The sequence below is a fragment of the Pantherophis guttatus genome, chromosome 1, assembly GCF_059756535.1.
Source record: "Pantherophis guttatus breed Tessera chromosome 1, ASM5975653v1, whole genome shotgun sequence".
Taxonomy (NCBI): domain Eukaryota; kingdom Metazoa; phylum Chordata; class Lepidosauria; order Squamata; family Colubridae; genus Pantherophis; species Pantherophis guttatus.
Window position 1 is genome coordinate 98,333,335 of NC_142063.1, and position 8,685 is coordinate 98,342,019.

Genomic DNA, 8,685 nt, shown 5'->3' on the forward strand with positions numbered 1-8,685 from the left:
ATGTGAGTGTTCTTTGCTTCTGCTTAGGCCCATCCTCAAGGGAGCAACTGTGAATACCCATGCTGTAATCTGTCTCCACTAGACTTCCAGCTGAGCAAAAATTATAACCTACACAAAAATATCCTTTAAGTGTGACCTCATTTGGGACAAGAATTTCCTTTGCTAAGCAAGGCATTTATTAAGTGAGTCACGTTGATGTTATGGCCTTTTTTATCATGGTTATTAAGCCAATCACTGCAATTGTTAAGTGAATCACATAGTCATTAAGCAATTCTGGCTCCCCTCTGTTGACTTTGCTTATAGGAAGCCGGCTGAGAAGGTCACAAATGGTGATCACATGACCCCAGGACACTGCAACTGCCACAAATACAGGCCTGCTGCCACAGTGGTGGGTTTCAAAAATTTTTACTACCGGTTCTGTGGCTGTGGCTTGGGGGGCGTGGCATGGCTTGGTGGGTGTGGTTTGGTGGGAGTGGCAGGGGAAGGATACTGTAAATCTCCATTCCCACCCCAATCCAGGGGAAGGATACTGCAAAATCCCCATTTCCCCCTGATCAGCTGGGACTTGGGAGGCAGAGAATAGATGGGGGTGGGGCCAGTCAGAATTTTTACTACCGGTTCTCCAAACTACTCAAAATTTCCGCTACCGGTTTTCCAGAACTGGTCAGAACCTGCTGAAACCCACCTCTGCGCTGCCATGCACCCAATTTTTCATTATGTGACCATGGGAATGCTGTACTACTGGTATTTATTAAGTGTGAGAACTTGTTTAAGTCACTTTTTAGTGCAGTTGTAATTTTTAAATGAGTGGTTATAAATCCAGGGCTACCTGTAATATATTTTCTATGGGAGTCTACTTTCTCCTTAAATAGACAAAAGCAGCATCTGTTATTCCTCCTCCTTCTCATGTCCTTCAGGTGTACTCAGCCTGCCTAACAAACCTTAAATGCAATGTAAAATTAGAAAGAGGAGAAACAGCCTGAACCCACTTTGGGTAGGTATGGAATAGGTTCAGAACGAAATACCAGGCAGTGACAGATGTAAATGCCTCTATTTCTGTTTATTGACTTTCTCCTTTAATGGAGTTCTGTCTCTTTGTATGAGACAGTATTTTACTGAGAATTGTCACAATCTCACATTTCAGGGCAAATATTGTCTGTCATATCTGATATATACTAAAATGAATTTTGATACCGGTAGTCCTTGACTTACAGCAGTTCATTTAGTGATCATTCAAAGTTACAATGGCATTGAAAAAAAATGACTTATGACCATTTTTCACACTGACGACCTTTGTAGCAACCGCATGATCATGTGATCAAAATTCAGATGCTTGGCAACTGGTTCATACTTATGACTTATGTCTGTAGCTGTGTCCCAAGGTCATGTGATCCCCTTTTGCAACACTTTAACAAGCAAAATCAATGGGGAAGCCAGGTTCACTTCCTAATTTATGTAATTTATGTTACTAATTTATGAACTGCAGTGATTCACTTAATAACTATGGCAAGAAAGGTCGTAAAATGGGGCAAAACTCCCTTAACAAATGTCTCACTTAACAACCGAAATTTTGGGCTCAATTGGGGTCGTAGGTCAAGGACTACCTATAGTATCAGCAGACTGTCCTTTTCAATCAGTAGACTTCTATTTGGCCCAGCAATTGTTCTTCCTTAGAAACGGACCACATAATTTTATCTCTATGAGCTCTTGCCCTGTTCTTAGTATTGCAAATACAGTTTGAAACATCAACAATTGGTGCTAAGTCCATGCACACATTTGATCATCCCAGTTTTCAGTTAGTTTAGTTCAGTACCATTCTCAACTGAGATCAAATCATGGGTAAAGTTCAGGCACTTTGGGGCACGGTTTCTTTCCTGATCTGCTGGACATGCACAATCCCCAAAATTGAATTTTAGTTGCTCTCTCAGGAAAAGTCTACAATACCTCAGCAGCCACAAGCACAGCGCCAAATGTTACTCTTCCCCCTTGTTTCAGTCCAGATGTTATAGGTTTGCCGATCCCAGAATTTGTAATTACCATAGCCTTTGGAAAAGACTACAGCATGGAATACTACAAGAAAAGGGGAAAATACAAAACATTTTATATTCTACTCAATTTAGTCATTCTGAAAGAGAGGCCTCGTTATAGAACATGGGTGGGGAACAAAGTTATTATTGTATTGTTGACTCTGTGTTTCCCTGGGAATAATATCCAAAAGCCACATGCCAGCAATGGGAAAGGTCAGAACTGGCAACTAAGCAGAATCAGAGAACAATTGCATGATTTCATAGTATTTGTCCTCTTTGCCACAACAGCCTATGTCCAAAGTCTGCAGGAAGAAGAAATAAAAGTAAAGACGAACATTCAGGACCCTGCAGTCATGATCTACAATACTTACGACATAGATGCTTTTGTGAAACTGTGTTCCTGAAATTTGTAGTAAAGGCAAGTTTATGGCAGTGCTTAAAAAAACATAAAGAGGATTAGAACACCAAATGAACATGAGAAAGAGTACAGATGTATGAGATCAAAAAAGGCTGCGTTATGGCAGAAATTGGCCAAGAAAGCAACTCTTCAGAAGAAAGACAATAAGACAAAGGAGCAAAATCCAGGAAATGAAACTGACTGCCAGAAACAAAAGAGATGGAAAATATTCTGCATTGCTGGAATACAGAAACAACTCTGAATCCTTTGCAGAAGAAATAATTTCTGAGCTTTCAAGGGAAGAAAAGAAATCATTTGGAATGAGCAAGAGGACTGCAGAACGGGTTATCTTAATATTTTAAACTGTGTGATTTACTTGTGGGGCTGCTGTACATATTTGACAAAGTGTCTCCTGACATTCACTAGTTGGGTGTCATCTGGACAGCATGACCATAAAGTAGCTAGATTGCTGGTTCCAAAATGGTACTCAAAGAGAGTTCCTCACCAAACTAAAGAAAGAAAGGTATTCATAATTCAATGGAATGCAGCAAGGTTGACTTTTGAATCATATACTCATATGATTTCTTATTAATGGGTGAGGTGAAGAGATAAAGAAATGATTATCAGATCAGCAGTGATGCAAACTGGGCAGGATAGTTAATACTCTAGAAGACAAATCTAAAATTCAAAGTCATTTTAATAGATTAGTGCAATATTTATCAACCCTAACAACTTTAAGATTTATGGACTTCGACTTCCAGAGGTCCCCAGCCAGAAGCCACCACATCTTAAAGTTGCGTAGGTTGAGAAACACTGGATTAGAAAAAAGGCTGAACATAACACAATGACAATTACCAGTGACAAATGCAAAATTCTTAGGAAACAAAAATGAAATGCTTAAGTATAAAAAAGGGATATTTGGCTAGCAAATACCCAGAAGTAATAGTTCCACTCAACAGTATGTTGATCAGAAGTCATTACAAATAAAGTTCTGGGCACAATACTCATGGTATTCAGGTAAATTGGAACAGATTGGGCCACAAGGATGATCAGAGAACTAGGGGACAAAAGTCTTATGGAGGAAGATAAAAGTAAATGAGAGTGTTTAATCTGCAAAAGGGAAGTTTGCTGAAAGATATGACGGCAGTCCTCAAAAAGAATAATCACACAAAAGAAGGCCATCCCTGAGTTCAAGCAGGCCAGAATACATGGTACAAAATGATCCACCCAAGTTATGGGAAGTCAGGAATCATTTCTAATTATTACAAAGGCTTGTCCTATCTGCTCTCTGAAATGAGAATTCCACTCCAACCCCAGAAATCCAAGTGACTCCTACCCTGATAACCAATAGCAATGACAGTTAAAATTATATACACCTTCACAGTGCTTTACAGCCCTCTCTAAGCAGTTTACAGAGTCCACATATTACCTCCAACAATCTGGATCCTCATTTTACTGACCTTGGAAGGATGGAAGGATGAGTCAACCTTGAGCCAGTGAGAATCAAACTCTTGGGGTGAGCAATGAATTAGCCTGCAGTACTGCATTCTAATCAATGCACCACCACAACTCTTTTGATGATGTTCAGGAAGCTATTAAATCTATTAAAGACTTGACTATTCTCTATTCTCCCAAGTTTTGGGGCAAGGGGATAGGTGAACCCCTGCTGGATGGGAGATTGAGTGAGGTACCTGTTTGTCTTCAGGACACTTATGATTTTCTTCTTTGTATTTGTATTCTTTTCTCATTTGTAATTGTAAACTGCCCAGGGTCTCTGGAAGTAGAGCAACCCATACATTTTTTAAAAAAACAAATAAATACCAATTGAGTTTTGTAGTGGTAGGATACATTCAAGAATCGAACCTGCTACCAGGGAAGTGGTGGATTTCCCTTTCATGGATATATTCACATGGAGTCTAGGCAGACCTCTCTCTGGGATACTTTAATCTGAATTCCTGCACTGAGCAATTGGCTAGACCTGGTACTTAAAAATTCCTAATCCCTTCATTCTATGAAATTAGGGCATCATAAAATATGAGATAAACCCATACAAGAATGTGTGAGAGAGGAAGCACATTCTTATTTGAAGAAGATTGCACTACTGATCAACGCATTTCTGTTTAGGAGCAACTATCTGATTCTTTTTCTCTGAAATCCCTAGTGGATATGGATATCAGATCAGAGCTATTTTACAGCCATATGCATTATCCCACTTAAAATAGCTTAGTAATCTCATTCATAGTCATAGAACAGAATGTCTCTGCTTCCAGCCTTTTGAACTCAGCATGGGCAGCCAGTTCACCCCTTTAAGGCTTGGATAGATTAGATTTTATTGTAAAAATTGCTGGGAGATGCCTGGGAATGCAGGAAGGTATACTAAAAGCCACTAGACTCCTCTGCAATAATAGCATTTTTCAATATCTGGAAAATATGATGCTGTGAGGCTATTTCTTGATTGCCTTAAAGTTGACTGCTCCAGTCTTCTGTCTCAGACCCATACATTTCAAGAATACATGGCTGTCAACAACAGGGATTAGCATGTTGAAAGGAAATGTAGACGACGTCTCGCAAGCATTCAGCTTCTCAGCCAGAACGCCATTTTTCCTATTTTCTGCTTCTTCTTTGGAATCACCTCAAGCCACTTGCTTTGGATTATAAGGCAATGTAAACAAAGAACATGTTTGTGACTACCGCAACATTCCAGAAACCAGCCTTATCTCCAATTCCAGTCATGTATCCTTACATGACTTTTTAATCCCTTGAAACCAACATTCAGAGAGCATCATCTGCAAACATTTCCCAATTTCTCATTTGAATGTTACCAATTCATTATAACAGAGTTTATAATGAATCCTTATGCGACTGAACCATTTTACTATTTTCTTGTAGTTGACCATTTTTGTTGGGAACATAGCTTCAAAATCCTTTACAATTATTTCAGAATCTTACTAACCATATTACTGCCAGAAGCATATTCAGCTGTAGAAATTGTGCACTGAAATTCTTACAGTCTTTCCATTGTGATTATGTAACTAACATAATGTCTTAAAAATTGTATTAAGATGTCTTCTTTTCTTTCCTAACCGTAAATGGATTATCTTCCCCTATGAAATTGAAATTGTGCAAAAAATATTTTTTCATAGGTTGGTAGAGAGTATTTGGTGTTTATAAAGCTTAAAATAAATAAAATTGTTTTGTACATACATAGCAACACTTGAAATATATATTAGGATGCCCTTCAGATGGTTTCTAAATGTTTGTTCTGCTCCAGCTACGGACCCCAAAGAACGCAGCAACAAAAAGTCCGTACAAACCTTAGTTTACTAATTAAGGACTACTTTTTTTTTTCCTTTAATTTATATGCCGCCCTTCTCCGGAGACTCAGGGCAGCTTACAATGCATTAAGCAATAGCCTTCATACTTTTGTATATTTATACAAAGTCATCTTATTGCCCCCACAATCTGGGTCCTAATAAGTTTTTCTTAGTAGTTGTTCGAACACGTACAGTTTAAATCAATCTTTTCTGAACAAAGGCTGTTAATTTAACTTCATTAACAGCTGACAAGAATCCAAAGTATAATAACTGAATTCTGAAGCACAGTATTTCAGATAACCATAATCTTACTGTGGTTGGCAGAATGCCCAGAAGCAATTTGCAGGAAAACTGACGAGAAAGGAGCAAGAGCCGATCAGACGTTTCTGGAATCAAGGAATATGAACGAAGTTGTTTCCTGCAAATTGCCTCAGTCGTCGTCCTTCCTTAAATAGGTTAGGGGAGTGGCCAATTAGCCCCAAGCCTTACTCTTGAGGAGACCTCCTCCTGAGGAGCCACTCCTGCCTTTTGGCAGCTGTGCGCACTCGTGCATGAAGAAAAGGCTCCTCCTCTTCTTCCTCTTCACTTATGGGAGCTTCTGGAGGTCTGAAGGCCCTGGCTGAATCCCCATCTCTGGCACCACATCTTCTCCAGCCTCCTCATTGTCTGACTTGAGTGCCAGCTGCACAGGCTGCTGGCACATCATCACACCAGCCTCCTCACTGTCTGAATCAGCTGACGGGCCAGAGCAACGTTTCTATCAAATGAGGCATTTCTGGAGAAATGGCATCTATAGGTGCAACAGAATACATGGTCCAGAAAGGTTCAACTAGTACCTATTTTCTACTCTTTATAGTGCCAGGATATTTTTTTCCAGCTATCTTAGTATTTCAATTTTTAATCTTAATGTTAATATTCATTCTATTCTATATTGCTGGTCAATGTGATTTTTCCCTACGGTTTCTTTGTTTTATATTGTACATTTGAGTTTAGGTCTTAAACTGCATTAAATTTCATGAAAAGTATTCCAGAGAACTTTCTATTATAATAAGGTATAAAACAATATGAATAGGAAGACAACAAAATGAAATATTGGGAATACTCTCAGCCTAGACTTCTGCTTGATTACAGATTTTTGGCATAATCTTGTAAAATTAATTTAGATTATTCCAGGCTCATCCTTTAGTAGGGATAGTAGTTGTGTCACTAAAGAACAACATTCTTTAATTACCACATCATAAATTAAAGAAAAAACATTTTGTCAATCCAAGCTGACGGCATTGTAGGGAACAATTTCAAGGTAAAATGTTTACAACCAATCATATTTCAACTGCCTAGTGATGAAATGTATGGAATGGAATTAAATGAATTAAAAATGAAATTGGATTCTGAACTTTATGTAAGGGTCGCTGTGGGATGAGTGCTAGACAGAAGAAAATATTTTGGCTTTCTGGCAATCCAACTGTAAGTGAGAGTGCGCTATTCATCAGTCTATAATTTGTCTAAGGAAGTATGTTCCAGATCCTAATCAATTGAGATGAAGTCTTACTGGACCACATTCAGGTCAACTTCTCATGAAAACTAAATCCACAAGTCTCAGGGGACACCAGGCACGATAAGCTTAGTTAACACTGGAATGTTAGCATTTATAAATGAAAGATCTCATGACACAGCATAGGATGTATAAAGCCATGAATGGAATGTCTCTACTGTACTGAAAGAATTTTTTGGAGCAAGTGCAAGCAGCCAATTTACTACCTGATGCCAACATTGGGCTTAGATCTCAGTGTATGTTAGTTTTCAAAAACCGTTTTTGATCTGTGTACTAAAAAAAGTATCTTACAATAGGTAAGATCTAGGCCTCTGGGGTTGTATTCCATTACCGTAGGAGGGGAAAGATTTTCTGAACCATATTGCAATAATTCCTTATTTTCTACATTGTATCCACTACCCAAATGGTCAGATAAAGCAAGCCAACTGGCTAAGTAGTAGCAAGAAAAAGTGCTATTTCCACTTTGTTAATTGTTTTGCCTAGATTTATCCTTGATAACTATGGTAGTTTTCATTCTTTGCTAATGTTGTTATTAGCATTTTTACATGTTGTTAGCTACTCAGAATTGCATTCATAACACTGGCCATATAAATCAATTATATGACCAAATAAAACAAATTGCTAATTTCTTGATAGCATTTTTTTTCATTCTGGACAAGTGGACTTGACTGTTGTGCCTATCTTTTTTTTTAATTTCCTAAGCTCTCCTCTGGGCCTGGCAATAAAGAGAAACCTGAGGCTGGTGTATTTCTCCCACCTCACCCCAATTCAGCATGCCTGCTTTCTTTTAAATATTATTTAATACTTCAAATCCTGGCTGCAGACCTGCTAGGCTCACACAAATAGACTTCCCTGAGGCTACCATTTTTATTTGCTGATAACACAGTGCAATTGGGCAGCAATCAAGATAGCAGAAAGCTGACTTTTCTTTCAGGTCTGACCATTCTACCAGCATTACAGAATAAAAGAGAAAACAACTGAGGGAAGAAGAGATAGTGGCAGCAAGCAATCTTTCAGATTCTGCTAAAGATTCTCTATTAGATTGACTGACTTTGCGCCATGAAGTCAGTGTTTTAGCAACCACATAGATTGTTCAGAGGTTCCCAAAGTTAGAGGAAGAAGCAGAAGGCTTTTGTGAAAGGAAATACTGCTATGAGGGGTGTCCATTCAGAAAATAGCTTCCCCGATGGGCATGGTAAAATATAACTTACTAAAAACGTACTTGCAAACTGGCATGAGGTCAGGTTATTTGTCAGACTATCTCTCCCCTGTTGTTTCTACCTATCCCACTAGATCCATCAGAAAGGACACCCTCTGTTCCCTTCAATTAAAAAATGTCCTCTTATGGAGCTTCAGAAATATGCTTTTTCTGTTACAGCACCTGCCCTCTGGAGC